Source organism: Hibiscus syriacus, unplaced genomic scaffold (assembly GCF_006381635.1).
Source record: "Hibiscus syriacus cultivar Baekdansim isolate YM2019G1 unplaced genomic scaffold, ASM638163v2 tig00111002_pilon, whole genome shotgun sequence".
NCBI lineage: Eukaryota > Viridiplantae > Streptophyta > Magnoliopsida > Malvales > Malvaceae > Hibiscus > Hibiscus syriacus.
In genome coordinates this window covers 1517014-1535608 of record NW_024062948.1, presented here as the reverse complement: position 1 = coordinate 1535608, position 18595 = coordinate 1517014, and the positions used below count along the sequence as shown (strand labels likewise).

Below are 18595 nucleotides of genomic sequence, written 5' to 3'. Positions count from 1 at the left end.
ACAAAATATCCGTCTGATTTATGTTTTGGTCAACTAAATGAAAAGATCTCTTGCTGGCTCCATATATGGTCACGTGAAGTTATCCCTGTTGATCACGTGGAGTACACGCCCATGCCATCATCGGCTCTGCCAAGTGAGCCGGCCCGGACACTGATATTCTCGGTCCACTGCAGCACCAGTTGTTCCGACCAACACGTGTCTCTAAGTGCTTGGTCTTTCATCAATCAATTGTTGTCTGTCAACGTGCTTAACCAGAGTCGAATACCCTTTGTTTAATGGGATAATTTCATTTTAATCCTTATAAAAGTTTAATTATTTAATTTAGTCCTTTTAGCTACTTAATCTCATTGTGAGGGAATAAAGTGCTTATAAGATAGTTCATTAAAACTGTGAACATAAAGTTTGATGCTATATATAAGTGAGTAAAATTTGATTCAACTCGGAAAAAAAATAAATATTTATTTAAATTTTGAATCCTTTAAGTTAATAAAGTCAATACAAATTTCGAGTTTGAGTTAGAATTTAAAAAGTTCAAGTCAACCAAATAATTATGAATGTAGCTAAGTAATTTGATCCTTAGTCTCCTTATTCATTGAATTCTTCCTTTATTTTAAATTTATTTTTGACCAAATTTAAACCACATACTTCTAGGCTACTATAAAGAAAATCTCTTTAAGAAATTCTCTAATAAAGTGTCAAAATTTGTGACGAAAGATCGTGATAGTTACCAAATATCGCTAGTAGCCTACATTTCCAAATACGACAACTTGTAATAACACGTGATCAATGAGAGATTTGAGACATAAACAAACATGTCTTTTCCTTTCTGCAGACGATATACACAAATATGAATACAAATACGAAAATAAATACAAATACAAATACAAATATAAATACGAATATAAATGCAAAGATGATGTACTTTGGGGAACTGCTTTCTATTGCCCGCTTTGTCCACAACAGCACAGTGTGCAACATTCAAGGCAACCGATGAATGCCAAAGCAGTGAATATCTGTGTCAATAAAATGGCACACTGATTACTCATATTCGAACAGCAATGAATGCAGCACATGCAGCAGCAGTGATTACACATCCGCCCGCAGCAATCCGATGTCGCCTTCATGAAAGCTTCCGCTGCGTCGGGCAGTTTTTGTTCTTCCGCTCCCGGACGGATGTTCTCGGTTGTTGCGATCACATCACCGAAGTCGACCGAGAGGCTTTGAAGCAATACCCTTTTGGCAGATCCGGATGCCTACATTCGGAATCCCAAACTTTCATGAGCGAAAGAAAACCCTGGCATGATTTGGTTATCGAGGCAGAAGCATATATACCTTTAGATCTCCAGAAGAGTTGTTCGCTTTGTCTTGTTTATTTTTCTCGAGTAGGACCATTCGAGTATACTCAGAAATATTGCAGATCTCTATGCTCAATTGTGTAACCTGCCATTAACAAAACACAGCTTTTACGGATACGAAACATGACGAGATTGATCATTCCATTAAATCTAAGTTGTTGTAACCTTTTGTTCAAGCTATTTATTCTCCGAGAACCATGCCTGAGCAGTGAATAGATCAACCTGCTGTCTTCCTAACACCTGTAGGAACAAAGCAAATTATGGCAATGAGTTGGACTTTTCACGCTGAAAAACCGAGCTAAAATGAATCAGCCTATTAGTAGGTACCTTACTCTGTCAAGAGGTATATCCTTAGCCCCGACTACCTTCAGGTCCATTACGAAGTTACTCAAATCTCCTAATAAACCATTTGCTTCAAGGGTGTCGGGAAAACTTCCTCGGTATCTCCCGCATATTGTCAACGGGCTTTCAAAGGAAAGGTCGGGAATGCTTGAAGAGTACACCTATAAATGGATGGAAACATGAATGACTCACGATATACATCACTGTAAGGTGTTTGTTACGATATTCATGAGATTTCAATTGATTCTCGATGCATTACTACAGCGAACATGCATCAAAATACGACTTTATTTAAACGTACCTCTATTTGTTCATTATCATTGAATGCACCAACGGTTCTATCGACAAGAATGGTAGACAAAGCTTTACTAAATAATTTTTGCATCTGAACCTCAATTAAACCTGACAAGAAATCAGGAAGGTAAAAAAATCCAGCAATGCATGCATCAAAGTTTCATCATATACCGCAAATATTTGGGTTGAGATGTTGACATAAAGTCGAAGTACATACAGACCTATATCACAAGAGGCATTGAAATCTCCCCAGCAAATCGTGGCAAGCATGCGCAGGAAATAGTGATTCTGCAAGCATAGCTTATATTACCAGACACGGATTTAGAGCAATCAATTAATGTAGGAGGATCAAACGATGAAATCAATACCTATGCCGAAAGTGTGTATGCGTGGCGACAATGATCCATTGTTTTTCAAACGCTTTTTCATCCAGTCACAAATGTTTCTCTCATCTTCGACAGCCCCATCATGATGAGAAAAATCATAGGAATCGAACCAACAGTGTTTGATAGCATCTCGTATGCCTGGCAGATAACCAAAAACACGAGAAATTTCAGATCGGAAGTTCAACCAAAAATGAAGAAATGAGTACGCACCTTTCCAGTGCAAGTGACATGTTTTTACAGCCACCCATAGTAGATTTCATGTTCATCTAAGTAGTGGCCCTTTCAATCGCTTCCTCGGAAGCCAACTCCATGGCTGTTGAAAATAGAGAAGTTTCACCACTGAAAGCTATAATGTTAAATGAATCTTCGGGACCGAGTTTAGACGGGGCAGAAGATATTGCAGTCTTGGTAGCCTCGAGTGCCTTCCCTTGCATGCTGTCGCTTATATCAACAACAAACACAACTGCCTTTTTGAACACCTATCGAATTCGATGAAAGGAGGGTTGGTACCAAAACGAATAACCAAATCAAAATAACATAACAGGCTGAACAAATGCTAGACCAACCTTCCTACTCTTCTGACTTCAAGGTAATAGATAAACACAAAACATATCCCTTTGGTCTCAATCATATAAACACGGAGATTGCAAAAGAACGGCTCCGAATATGTTACCAGAAGAGACCTATAAGAACATGCGGACAACGTACAAATATAAGTATCCCGATCATGGAGAATCGAGGTATTTCTCACAAAAGACCAATGAAGCTATAGTTTGATTAAAACTTAGGCAAGGTTATGACATGGTCATGCTTACACTGTAAGAGAAACTGAAGTCGGTATTCGACCAAGTGAGAACTTCTGCATCATACAAGAAGGAAAACTTCTCAGCCTGGAGTTTTGTTTCCTGCGAAATTCGGGGATTGAGAAAGGACAACACCATTCATTGAAAGTGACCAAGATTAAAACACAAGAACAATGATTCTTAGTAAAAAAATGAACCTTCAACTGATGACTAGTCGCCCTGCACAAGATTCCAGATGCAATATCAGAGTTAACATTCAACTGTATCTTTTCTTTTTTCGAAATCTTCTTCACGACCGGTGTAACGTATTCGGGAAAACTAAAGGGCACGATTAAAGAAAATTCCCCCTCGTTGTATGACAATTTCTGAGACCAACGAAGCTTAATTCCGATATTAGTACCTCCATCAACCTGGAAATACAAAACAAAACCATTCATTAGCAGCAGCGGGCTTAAACTACATCGATTAAAAGCATTTGTTGGCAACAATGGACTTAAACAACATCGATTTAAAGCATTCATTAACAACAATGGACTTAAACAACATCGATATAAAGCATTCATTGGCAACAATGAACTTAAACAACATCAATTTATAGCATTCATTGACAACAATGGACTTAAACTACATCGATTTAAAGCATTCATTGGCAACAATGACTTAAACTACATCGATTTAAAGCATCATAACTTCGAGATATCGTCGCACCTGCTGTATTGTTAAAGTAAATATGTGTGGCTGCAAAAAGCCTCCATCTTGTGGTCTTGCTAGCTTCCGAATAACCTTACTTTCTTCTACTCCGATCAGCTCGGTAGAATACGATTTCCGGGGAAGATCAACCTCCACACCTAGAATTGAACCCTGTTAGCCAAATGAAATATTATTACCCTGAAACCATTGACGAATACAATTCAAGTTATTCAAACACAAAATCAAGTAAAACCAATTTCATCTCTAATGCCATCAACACTTGAGCTGAATGGAAAGGAAATCAAAACGATCTTTTAAACAACTACCATTTGAATATAAGGGAAATAAGATCCTAGGTGACAGGGTTCGAATCATATATGCAATATTCTATCTGAATTAGTCCGTCCATGAAAGTCAAACCAATTTCCATTTGTGAGCAAATGTCATGGAACAAACCTTGCTTCCCATGGGGACAGCAATCTGGCTATCACAAGAACGGCTACCCAAAACGCAATGGACCCTCCATCGACCCGAAACTTGAACAAAAGCAATATCCCATAGCAATCAACTTCGAGATCGACTCCGTTCATCTGAAGAGGAATAAAAGCAGGCGTATCGCACCTGCCGTGCACGTGAGGATGGTAGCTCGGCATATCCGGGTTGTCAACAATCCTCGGGACAGATATAACCGCGTACACCATCGGAGCCGAGGGCAAGTACCAATCGGATAAAGCCTGAATAGGCGACGGCAGTGGCTTCGGCGCCGCCGTCGCTGCTCTGTCTTCACCGGAGTGTACCCGTTTAGCTAGATTTAGATCCTCTTCCACCGCCTTTGCAAAGTCTTCCGCCATTCTCAACACCAAAATTAGACACAAAACAAAACAAAAAATTGAATTTGGAGGAAATGGGTTTACTTCAAAGATGGAATCTCTTCGGTTTTTTGGCAGCTGATTCGTTTAGCTGTATCATTGAGCTTCTCTCTGTTAATTAACAGCGAAGCAGTGAAATTTGTCACGTTAAATAATAGATTAATGGCTTCTGCACTTTGAAAAAAAGAAGATGAGTGTACGTGGCGGGATACGATTGGTTGAAAAATTATTTGCATTCATGTGTGGTGATGGTGGATTAGCCAAGGATTTTACGATGGTGGAGATGACAAGAGATCATTTAAGATAATGTCAATGGAGTTATTAATCGACAAAAGTCTTGAGTATACTTGCAAAGAAAATAGACTGAATATCAGAAAAGTGATAAAAAATATTTCTTAAATTATTATCTTGAAAATACTATTGCGGGTTGGGCACAAAGGAAAGTTGAATCCGAGATTTATTAGACCTCATAAAATTAAAGAAAGAAGAAGAAAAAAAAGTTGGATCAATGACTTATCACCTAGAATTGCATCTGGAAATGGATAAGATCCATAATGTTTTTTATGTGCCGGTGCTCAGGAAGTATCAATCATATCCTTCCCATATTATCACCCTAGAAGGAATATATATTCGACCAGATTTGACTTATGAAAAAGAACTAGTACTTATTAAAGTTTGACAAAGAAATAAAAAAGTGAGAAAACATCATCATTATTTATTTATATTAGGTATGTATTGAAAATTTGATGACAAATTTTTTTAATGGTAATAATTGTAATACCCAAAATTTTGGTTAGTGATCAAAATATAAATTTTGAAAGTTTGATGGTCAAACTAAAAAATTAGGAAAAGTTTAAGGACATAAATGGTAATTTTTCCAAAAAGATTTTTTATTCAATAAATGGATAGTTTACTCTTAAGAGTGAGATTTTATTGAAATTAGATTCTTGATCCGGAAATTGTGTTAAAAACTAGAAAATGTTAAAGTTCGGTAAAAATTTGGTAAATTGGATTGAATATAAATTTTGAGAAAATTTAAAGGATGATAAATTAACCTTAGAAATATTATTTCCACATTTTAAAATGATAGAAAATAATATGGAGCATTGAATTTGAGAATTTATTTCCATGTTCAATTTGGACCATTAGATGAAAAATGGCAAGATTGAAATTTTTGGAAAATGGCATGAGCAAAGTTGTAAAGGGTAAAATATTTTGTTCATCTTTGACTTCGGAAGATGATAAGGTTTATGTGGCTTGGTATTAAGGTAAATATCAAGTTTCATTCAGGGTAAAATGAACATTTCTCATTAAATGAATATTTTATTCATTTAAGCTTAAATAAAAGATAAATTAACATGAAATTAACCAAAGTTTCATGAAACAAAGCCAATTTTCAGCCAACATTTCGTGCTCATTCATATCAAGGTAAGATAAATTTTATTTTTCATTTTTGAGCAATTTTCTTTGGATTTTGGATCACGTCGTGAAATACAAAATTGTTCTATTCGAAAAACGCTATCATTTGGTACCGTTATTGCTTGCTAATTTGGTTTGTGTTCAAAGATACCAAATTATAAGGTTAATGTTCACATTAGGGTTTATGGAATTGATGAAGAATTTTGATGTTTTTGAGGTTGTAGAATCATTTCCAAGCATGATTGATGATTAAAATCACTTGTATATGGTTATATGAACCTATAAAATTTCGGCCAAACCCTGGCATTTGGGGAGAAATGTGTTTGGATGAAATTAAGTTAGGGTTTTGATTATAGATATTTTATAAGGTTGAATCGAAGTTGATTTCATGCTTGAATCGAATCAAAATCGAGTAAAATCATGAAAACCCTAATCTTGAACATACAAAGCATTCGACCTTGACTATATAGGATCAAAAAAATTATGGAAAAATTATATAGGGGCTGGAAATAATGTAGGAAGTATTTTTCAAGCCTTAGAAAAATTTTGGAGACCATTTTGTATTTTTTAAAAAGTTGGGGGACCAAAAAACAATTTGGAAAAGTTGTGAACTGTTGTGTAAGTGTTCAATAGTTGATGTACTATACTGGAAATTAATGTTTGAGTGTTGAAATTGAAGTTATGATGTGAAATTGGATTATTTTGGAAAGCTTGTAAAAGTTGAAGTTTAAATCACAAATATGGAAATGTTAGGAGCTTAAGTTGAAATGTTATGTTAAGTTGGGATAAAAAGGAACTTGAGTGGTCAATTAGAAGTATTAAGGTCAACATTTATGTTGTGACATGGAAATTGTATCGAATAAGCATAAAAAAATTTGTTAGGAATTTATTTTCCAAAATATGCCTATGTTAGTAAGATTCTAACATTTGGTTTGAATTTGTATATGTTTGCTAATGATGTTCATAGCGATTGAGTGCTTGAAATCAAGATCAGACAATATTATACCTAAGGAAAAGCTTAAGGATGGAATGTGAAATCCTAAGGGAAGCTTGCAAATTAAGGACATCAGGTGAGTGCAAATTTAATTTGTACTTATGTTATCGAACAAACATTGGCTTGCGATGAGCCAGTGACGGAGTTACTATGGTAATAAGTGACTCCAAAAATGTTCTGTGATTTGTGATGCATGCATATATGTGCATTTGGTTAGCTAATAGAATTAGTAAACAAGTTGAAAATGCAAATTGGTGAAATATGCTTAGAATTTAGTTCTGGATAGTAAGTTTAGAAAATCACCATAAATTCTAAAACAATGATTAGAGGATGATGTTTATACCTTGGATTCTTATATCAATATAATTTTGTTTAATACAAACGAAAACTGATTTCAAGGTATTTAAAAAAAGATATGAATTTTTAACCGACGATAGGTTAGAAAACGGGGCAACAGATTCTGCTCAAAACAGATTCTGTCAGTCAACTTTGAAAATTCACCATAAATTGTAAAAATAGAACTAGGAGGAGTGCTTTATATGGATAGATTCGTATTTGAGTATAGTTTCCATTGATATAAATGGAATAATTTATAAATGTGTATATTAATACAAAATAATATTTCTTTAAAGGTAGTATAAACTGCCAAAATATGAAATTATGACCAATTTTTAGGATTTATCCAAATTAGAAGCAAATGATCAAGTAAAATATTAGTGAGGCTTATATTTTGACTTGTATATAATGTAAAAATGAGTGCAATGCATGCATAACATTATACATGGATGTTCTATACATCATCGGATAGGACTTGCGACGAGTCTACCTTAATTATGTTGGCATGATATTTATGTCATTCATCATATATTTGACATATTCTAAATATGTCAAAGGTTGAATATAGAATGCATTGATCATTGTTTATTACATATGATGTTATCACTAATACATATGATGTTTATCATAAATGTTGTTTTGAGTATGAACTGTCCAAAGGTTAAATGGTATTGATATACTTTGCCATGGATGGATCAAATAAAAATAGACTATATGCCCAAGTATGTTATTGAGGGTCTGTGGTATTAATGGCATGCCATAAAGTCTAGCAGCTACATATTAGGTAGCATTAGAGTGTCTAGCGAAGGCACATAGTGCAGGCCTCAGAGTATCTAGCGAAGGCACATGGTACAAAACACTACGATGTATAAGATGGGTAAATCTAACCTCAGCACTACGATGCATTATTAGGTGAGCAAGGCCCGACCTCAGCACTATAGTGCAATATTTGACTCCTATACAGGGTCCTCATATGGTTATACTTTGGGCTATGTTTTATTAGTTAACAAATGATAAACATGTGAATAAGCTGATGAGATTATGGAATAAATGGAAAGTATATTGGTAAGAAATTTTATATATGGTTTATATCATGTTAATATATATAGTAACATGGTTGGGATATAGGTAAAATGATCATCATGCACTGAATATTGTCACTCATTACATTTATATGTTGTATTCCCTAAACTATAATTACCTCACTAAGTGTATACTTAGCATGTGATGATTTTCATGCGTAGGAAAAAGAAAGAAAAGGAGTAAGGAGCCGAGCTTGGCATCAATCACCAAGGAAATATTTACATGTAACAATGATGACATCCTATTGTATTCTAAAAGTGTTAGCTGGCATGTATACGAGAATGAAATGTCTACAATTTCTGAATATGGTTAGTATTAAATATAATTAATAGTATGAATAAATATTATGATATTAAACTATGCTTAAAAAATTAATTTGGGTTTTAAATCAAACGTGTTAGACATTCTTATTTATTTTATGAAACAGAACAAAACCGTTTATCACTGATTGAAACTGGTTTTGAATTGGTAACCAAAAAATTATATTACGATTTTTCTCAGAATAATTATTTTATAATAATTGTTCAAGTTATGAAAATGGTGGTGTTTGAATAAAACAAAATTTTACTCAGTTCAATTTAAGAAATGTTTTGAATTTCTGATGTGACATCTGTAACTCGTATTGATTCGGGTATGCGCTTATGGGCGTTACATGTTCAAAGCTTCTTCTCTCATCCTGAAATCACAACACTCAAAAGAAAAATTTTAAAGTGAAAAGAAAAAAGAAAACAAGAAACCTACAAGTCACTCCAAGGAAGTAACACAACGAGAGGCAAGAAAGTCGATCTTGTACTCCTTAAAACTTTCTTCTCCAAAAAGCTTTCCAATGTTTGTATCAGAGTTCAATCTTTAGAAAAGGAAGAAATGTTACTTTAGGGTTCTAAGAGGCCAAATAAAATTATGACTCCAAGCGAACAAGAATGCAAGGAAGAAGAAGTATGCAAACTCTTTAATACTACTAAAACAAGGAAGAGAATGTGTTAGATGATGTATAGAAAAAAAGGTAAAACAAAAGAAACTAAAGCAATAAGAGTTAGAGAAAAGTTTGAAAAACTAAACCCAAAAAACCCTGATTGGCTGGATCAACTTAAGCAATGTCTTTGAGGGGGTTACCGATCTCCAAAAATTGTAAAATTTTTTTTGACGTCATACAATGAGTGTATTTTGGATCTGGAAAGTTTCAGTATCAAATTCTTCCTGGAAAATTATGAAAATATTCGACAAGAACCTATTCTCAAATCTACAGAACAATCTTGAACGATGGGCCAGAGGGATTAAATGAAGTCTGATTTGTCTGAAATTTGAATTGGAGATTGCTCTTAGTATAAGGCAAGTACCTGTAAAACATTTGTCCCAAATTCCTTCATTTTCATTTTTTTCTTTTTTCTTTTTGATGAAAAACAACAAATTAACAAGAAGGAATAGAAACTAAAATGAAATAAATTTAAAAGAGCCTGAAAATGATGAACTTGTCTCAACTACTCCGTTGGGGGTACTTTGAAAAAGTATGCTTGCAAGAACAATCACTTGATTCTCTCCAAGAATCATCCCAAATATGATACCAATTGATAGAGAAGTGGTAGCAAATGATGATCGTTTCTCTTCGTCGAGGAATTAAACCTAGAAAGCTCTAGGCTTGATCAAAGAACGAGAGGTTGAATGAAGGATGTGGGCGGTAGTAAGGTAATTGGATTAGAGCTTTTATTTGCTGAGATTAAGACAAAGAGAATATGTTAAGACAATAGAAGTAAGGATAATAGAATTCTAATGAAATAAGGACAAAAGGAAAACAAGGTAATGAAATAAACTAAAGATAAATAATGTAATAAACTTATCTTCCTTTTAATGGGAGGCAAGGGGCTGTTATCGATGGATTTAGACAAATGAAAACTCGTTAGAAAGATAATGAGATAAGGATTACAGCGAAGAAGACAGATTGGAATTCTAACAGTCAGATCTTCGTAAATAGATATTTGAAAATTTACCCCCGTAGGTATGTGCTTAACGCAAACCTTAGGATTTGGTAATGTTGGTGGCGTGATGATGGAGGAAAAAGATAATGATTTATGGAGATGGAATATAGATGTATATATCCTATTAAACCCTCGGAGTCACAATTAAAAGGTAAACTCGGTAATACAACTCTTACAGCCCTTCTAATTGTAATGAGAAGGTAAACCAGGGTGAGAAGATTTTTCTCTCAAGAACTTAGAAGTACTTAAAGGAAAAGATTCCTTGAAGGCATAAGGTAATCATCTCTTGAAAAAATATACTCATGTTGTATTATTATTCAAAGAAAAGATTATGTAAAATAATGAATGAGGAGTCTCCTTTATATAGGCAAGAAGGGGTCCTTGTAATATCCTAAGTATTTAATAAAATAATAATAAAAATCATGTCCTAATATAAGTAGAATGGACGGCATGAATGCTGGCTGTTGATGCAGTGCTTAATCCAATAATTATGATAAAATCAAGGCTTTAGAGAATAAGGAAGGGCCGACAATGTAGGTTAAGGTGGAAATGATGGGCTTTCCTAGGGTTCTGTCATTACAAATAATTACCATATTTGGGCCTGATCCTAATAACATAAAGAATACAACTTAAATAACTAAAATCTACTAGTAAAAGTGATCCATGATTTATATTCTAGCAGTGGATACTTTATACAAAGGTTTTAGTAATTTAAGGGGGCTTGAAATTAATTTCAAGGCCATCTTCATGAATCTTGCAATTTGGTCCTGAGTTATCTTCTACTTGGGTTATGGAGGCCTTAGTAGCATTAGGAGAAAGGATGAATGAGTTTCCCTCCTTAAAATTCTTCTGTCTCTATGTGGGCTTGGATTCCTTTGTTGATGAAAGCCTGGATTGCAGTTTGGAGATTGTTTTTCTAAGAGTTTGACCGTTTTCTTATAATTGGGCTAGGTGGAAGAGTTAGCCCATCATCTTTGGAAAAGTGGCATTTGGTGTATGTATCAGTGAATATAGATACTCTCACCTTGGGTATCGATACTCCCATCTCATGGTATCGATACCCCTAGTATTGGTACCAAAATTGTATTATATGTTTGAGAAAATAGTTTAGTACTTATACTCTTACCTAGAGTATCTATACTAGTCTCTATTTTATCGGTACTTGTTTGAGTCGATACCAAAATTGCCTACTAAAATATGAAATAATTTACTAGTATCGATACTAAGCGTTAAGTATTGATACTCCTTGAAAAATATCGATACCTCAAGAACGGGTATCGATACTCCCTTACAAATTCTACTAGATTTTTACCCTTTTTTACGATCAGTATCAGTACTATTCATACAATACAGGTACCCATAACCTAGAAACCCTATTTTTCTCATGGATAACTCCCCAAACCACTCCTAAGACCCTCCCAAGGTGTCTAAAAGTTTTTTTTAAAGCTTATATGGGTTTAAAGTATCATAAAAGGTCAATCATTTATGTATGAACAACATCAATATACCCAAATTCATGCCAAAGACCAATTACACCCAAATGCTCCATATATAATATTAAATATTATGTATGCGAGTTAAGTGTGTGTTACCTTAGCACTAGCTAATGGAAAGTGCTCACAATATCACCCAAGCACCAACTTCTCCTTGTTGTTACCCTTTTAGCTTTCACCAAATTCTTTCACTAGCCAAAACAATTAAAAAAAGATTACTAACTTACTTAAAGACTTTGAATGAGTTGAAATATGATTCTAAACCCTTAGGGATGAATTTGTAACATCTTAAGGTCCCAAAACTCGAAAACCTTTTTTAAACCCTACCTTGGGTACTATCACCAACCCGCAAGATTAAGGGCTTAAAATGGAGCTCTAGATGGGGAGATGATGGTTCTTACCTCTTCAAGTTCAACCTAGATTGGAAGAACAACAAAGTTCACACCTTTGGGTTTCTTACAAAGGAAAGATAAAGAGAAAAGGAGAAGAGAAAAAGAGAAGAGAAAAAGAGAAGAGAAAAAGATAAGAGAAAGAAGAATGAGACAAGGAAGCATATTTCCCCTTCCACGTGACCTCATCCCCATTTAATACAATTCAACATCAATTTCAAAAATTGGAATAATCACTCTTTTGGTCCTCCATTATTTCACATAATTCCAATTATCCTTTGATGAAATACATTCCAACTTATAAAAGGTTAATACCCCAAAATACATGTTAGTAGTTCGGGTAATTATCATCCGGGCTTAAGGTATCATGACAAGTTTCATTAAAATAGTTGGTTAAGAATGGCTTAGTTGTGAGCTTGTAGTTCATTAAAATTTTTGAACTACAATGTGTTTTAACTACAGTGAGAAAGTTTCAAAACTCTTAAACTCATTGTAGTTGAAAGTTTCAGAACTTTGATGAAAGTTTAGAACTCTTACTTAAAAATATGATTATTGAAGAAAATTGGGCCGTTGAAACTGTTTTAGTGGGCAAATTTTCAAAACTTTTGAAACTCATATTCATGAATATTACTCATGTATGAACATTGTCAAATAGTAATATAATAGTGTTTTTCATATTTTAAAAGCTTTAAACACATTAAACATATTTTAATTAACTCAAAAATATTTCATATATATAAATCAATTTAGAAAACATATTTTTCAGGATAATTTGTGTTTGGCTCGATCCATCAATTGAAACCTTCAAGAAGGGGTGTATTGACTTTTAAAAATCTTTGGTGTGGAAGCAATAAAAGATAGGAATTAGATAAAAGATTTATAGTGGTTCGACTTTCTTAACAAAAGACTACATCCTCTACCTTAGCTCCTCTACCTTAACTCCACACTAAGGATTTCAACAAATTTACTAGCTAATTTGTTATTTCTTTTTCTAGGACAAAGAGTAACCTTTACAACTCTAGTTTTTATTAGGCTCAACTAAAACCTCTTCCCTTTTACAAAGGATGTTTGGTAAACAAGAATACCTCACAAGTTAGGTGTTTACAAAGATTTAAGTTCACAAGAATAAAAAAAAAGGATATGTAAGCTCTATACACTTATGTACAAGAGAAAATGAAGGAAATAAGAATGAAAACTTTTTTCTCTTAATCTCTAAGTGTGGATAGGTGTAGTAACCTTCTTTAAGGGTCTCTTTGTTGTTTTTATCAGTTGGAATGTGTTTCTAACCATTTATGACATTGGTGATGAGTTATAAATGTTGAAAGCTTTAAAAACATACAATTAAGGTCACATGCAAATGAAGTTTTGAAACTTTTGGGAAGTTTTGAAACTCTTAGACTCACTGTAATTGAACATTTTGAAACTTCGATGAAAGTTTCAAAACTCTTACTTAAAAATATGGTCATTGAAGAAAATCGGGCCGTTGAAACTTTATCAAAAATTTCGAAACACACTATTCATGAATAATACCTGTATATGAACACTGTCATGAACAATGCCAAATTGTGATTGAATAGTGTTTTTCATATTTTAAAAGCTTTAAACACACTTTAAACATATTTTAATTAACTTAAAACATTATATATATATATAACAATTTATAAAACATATTTTTCAAGTTATTTTGGTCTTTGAATTATTTTTGAAATATTTGATTAAGTCCAAAAATCAATTTTACAAATATTTGTTATATCAAAATATAAGTCCAACAATGTCCCATTTTTGATATAAAAAAACTTCTTTGAATTTTTTTTAACAATCTCCTCTTTTAGAAAAAAATATTTAAGCTCCCACTAATTCTTTAAGAAATAAAAAAAATTCACTTTCTTTCCCCTTTTTGTTATATAAAAAATAATTCAAACTTTATTAGTAAAAATGACAAGAGAGAGTAAGATAAAACAAAAATAAAGATTTCAACTATATAAATCATCTGAGAGAGAAAATCTTCCTTAATAAGACATTCTATGGATTGTTTTGCACAAATGATACATGCACTACACGCCACAACTTTAAGGAAGATGGGCTAACTCTTCCACCTGGCCCAATTACAAGAAACCAAGATAAACTTTTAAAGGACAAGTTCCAGACTTTAGTCTAAGCTTTCATAAGCAAAGAATTCCAAGCCCACATAGAGACGAAAATCTTCAAGGAAAGAAACCCATTCATTATTCCTCCCATAGCCACTTGGATCTCTATAATACAAGTTGAAGATGATTCAGGGTTAAATTGCAAGATTCAAGAACAACAGAGCAATATACTTGTGACTGCTTTTTGAATAAGATCATGATGTTATTTGGTTGACAGGTCTTCCAAAGTTACGACCGACTATCTCTTATCTTTCCAACTGTTATTGATTCCCATCAAGTTGATATCGATAACTCAATATGCACTCATTGTAGCGAAGATAATGCATGTGAAATGCCTATACATGATTAATATGGGATTTTGTAAATATTATGAATTTTTAATATTTTTATTGATTATTTGTAATGTAATTTAATATAGGATTATTAATTATCATTTAGAATTAGATTTATTATTTTATTAGGAATTAAGATAGAGTTAAAACAATTATCTTTAGTTTATTGTTATTAGTATAGCTTTTGTATATTATTTTATTATATTGTTATGTTACAACAATGATTCCTCACCTATATAAAGAAGGCTCCTCCTACCATTGTAAACACATATTTTCTTTGAATAATAATACAACGTGAGTATGTTTTTGCAAGAACTGATTTCCTTGTGCCTTCGAAGCTTCTTTTCCTTTGAGTTCATTTCAAGTTCTTAAGAGAGATCATCACACTTCGATTTGCCTTTTCATTGGGATTAGGAGGGTTGATTAGAGCCATATTATCAAGTTTGCCTTTTCATTGTGAATAAGAGGGTTTGATAGGACATTTATCCAACTATTTCCATCATATCATCATCATCATCAAGTTCATGCCACCTTCACCATATCTATAAGCTTGTGACAACACATACATACCAGGGGAAATTTTCAAATTCAATTTTCTCTTTATCCGTTAGTTATTTTCCAATTCCTTTTTCATATTCATAATCCTTATATTATCACCTATCTAACTCCTATCTTTTTGTTTCATTCCGTGTCAGGATCAATTTCCAGTAAACCGTAATCTATCCAAAACCCTATTATCACCGTCCACATCTCTCGTTCATCCTCTTGTTATTTGATCGAGTCTAGAGCTTTCTAGGTTTGATTATTCAATGATGAGAAATGTTCATTCACTTTTTTTTCTCTATCAACAAAAACTTTTACACTTGAAAAAGATATTGAATTTCAACATAGATGAGAAAACATGTTAACAACACATGAAATTCAATTAAACAAGACTTGTTATACTTTATGTAATAATTTGAAATGACACATTGAATATCATAAGCATAAAGTATTACACAATATCATACATTTAATATGTATATCAATTGTTAATAAGAACATATGCATAAACATTTAACTATATGCATTTTCATATTAAAGATATAAAAACTAAGCATACACATGCAAACATGCAAAAAGTAAAAAAAATGAATTTCATCAAAATTTGAAAGTTCAAACAATTAAAATCAATTGATGAACATTCAAACTAATTGCTATATAATCATGCAATAGAAAAATATATTTCACAAATCACAATTTTCATAATTTAGATTTGCATTCATGCAAATCTATTAAAATTTTATTTTCTATAACTCCCCCTTACTTAGACTTCCCAAAAAAACTTTCCAAGATAAAACTCATGGGGAAAAATTGATATCAATTGATATTTGAAAAAAATATGATATCAATTTTAGGTATGGAGGATGTCAAAGAAGGCATATGCAAGTTAAGAAAAAATATTTAAAAATGTAACATTTAAATGATACCAATTAAAAGAGATTTTAAAATCATTATCATATTTGGTACCATAAATTTAATGTGAATATACTTTTGAAAAATATTCAATAAATCATGGATATCACTTGTCGAAAGAGAAATAATTTTCAACAAAGCAAATTTAGGCCAAGATCATTTAAAAATCATAAAAATATTACTTGACCAAAAAATAATATTATGATGAACTAAATAATGATAAAAACTTTGAACTTTAAAACATGTCCATCACAACACATTTTCAAATTACATGAGATAACAAACAACATATAATCATTCATGCTTAATATGAATCAATAGGCAACCAACATACAGCATCAATAAACTTTAAGTTTAGAGGTTACCTATCTTTTCTTTGTGTGATTAGAACATCCAAAATCTTTAGCTTTATCACCATTGCTCCAACACACCTACAAGAGACATTTTCTTTGTTTTTGATACCTAAATTGCTTTGGGTCCTTGAGGGTTAGTACCAATGTCTCTATTTCTTAAGGGAACTCATACTTGTCTAATTTTAAAATGTTATTTTTTATATGAAAAGTATGTACATTGCGATAATTATAATGACAATGTGAGCATTTTTTCATTATTAAGCTAGATGAATAATTTAAAAAGATTTCTTTTTCTTTTGTTAACCATTTAAGCTTAATTCATTTGAAATCTCTAAATCATTTTTCAAAATTTCATTTTGATTTTCAGAATCCTTTTCTCCTTTCAAAAGAAAATCATTTTCAACTTAAAAATTTAAAATCAATTTCTTATATTTAGAGTTCATGGTCTCAAACTCCAAAAATAATATGCATCTTATAACTCATTAAAAGAATATAAATCAAATTCACTAGAGTTAGAAGTTACATTGGACTCTTCAAGAGTTATTAAGCACACTACCTTTGGATTTGAGAGGAGCTTTGAACTTTATAGTTCTTCTTTCTTGCCACCATGAAGTTCATCAAGCTTATCTCATAACTCCTTAGCATTAGAATATGAAGAAACACCTTCATATACATCGGGACCAAGTGCACAAAATAAAATATGCATGGCCATGGCGTTTTGTTGGTATTTCTTCTGTTCTTGGTCACTCTACTCCTTCATCTTCTTTGTTAGAGAAGAATAACCATTCATGATCATATCCCATGAGCTAATATTAATGGATTCAATGAATAACTTCATTAAATTCATTCAATGACCATAGTTAGCACCATTGAAGTATGAAGGCTTATTGATCAATTGAGAGTCCTCCATCGATTAATTGAAAATAACCAAGAAAGGGTGAATAACCTTTAAAAATCTTTGGCATGGAAGCAATAAAAGATAAGAAATAGACACAACATTTATAGTGGTTCGACTTTCTCAACCAAAGTCTACATCTACTACCTTAACTCCACACTAAGGATTTCAATAAATTCACTAATTTGTTCTCTTTTTTTTCTTGGACAAAGAGTAACCTTTACAACTATAGTTTTGCTTAGACACTAAGGATGTTTGGTAAACAGGAATACCTCACAAGGTAGGTCTTTACAAAGATTTAATCTCACAAGAATAAAAATAAAGGATATGCAATCAAGCTTTATACATTTATGTACAAGAGAAAAGTGAAGGAAATAAGAATAAAAACTCTTTTTCTTGATCTCTTATCTTGTATAGGTGTAGTAACCTTTTTCAAGTGTCCCTTTGTTGGTTTTATCTATTGAAATGTGTTTATAATCGTTTATAACTTTTGGAGATGAGTTATAACTCTTGGAAACTTTAAAAACATACAATTAAGGTCACCTGCACATGAAGTTTTGAAACTTTTGGGATGTTTTGAAACTCTTAAACTCACTGTAATTGAAAGTTTCAAAACTTATGTGAAAATAAGATCGTTGAAGAAAATTGGGTTGTTAGAACTCTTTCAGGGAGCAAATTTTAGAAACTTTATCAAAAGTTTCAGAACTCACTATTCATGAACAATACATGTATATGAACACTTTCATGAATAATGCCAAATAGTGGTTGGATAGCGTTTTCATAGTTTAAAAGCTTTAAACATTTTAAACACTTCAAACATATTTTAATTAACTAAAAACATTTCATATATATAAAAAAAATTAGAAACCATATTTTTCAAGTTATTTTGGAGTTTGAATTATTTTTGAAATATTTGATTAAGTTTAAGTAAGTGCAAAAGCATTTTGCCTTTATTTGTTATATAAAAATATAGGTTCAACAATCTCT

At 32.3% G+C, this 18595-nt stretch overlaps 1 pseudogene; it reads right to left on the bottom strand.

Moving 5' to 3' along the window:
- Window positions 1-911: 911 nt before the first annotated feature.
- LOC120149346 lies at window positions 912-4842 on the bottom strand (annotated as a pseudogene).
- Window positions 4843-18595: the final 13753 nt, after the last annotated feature.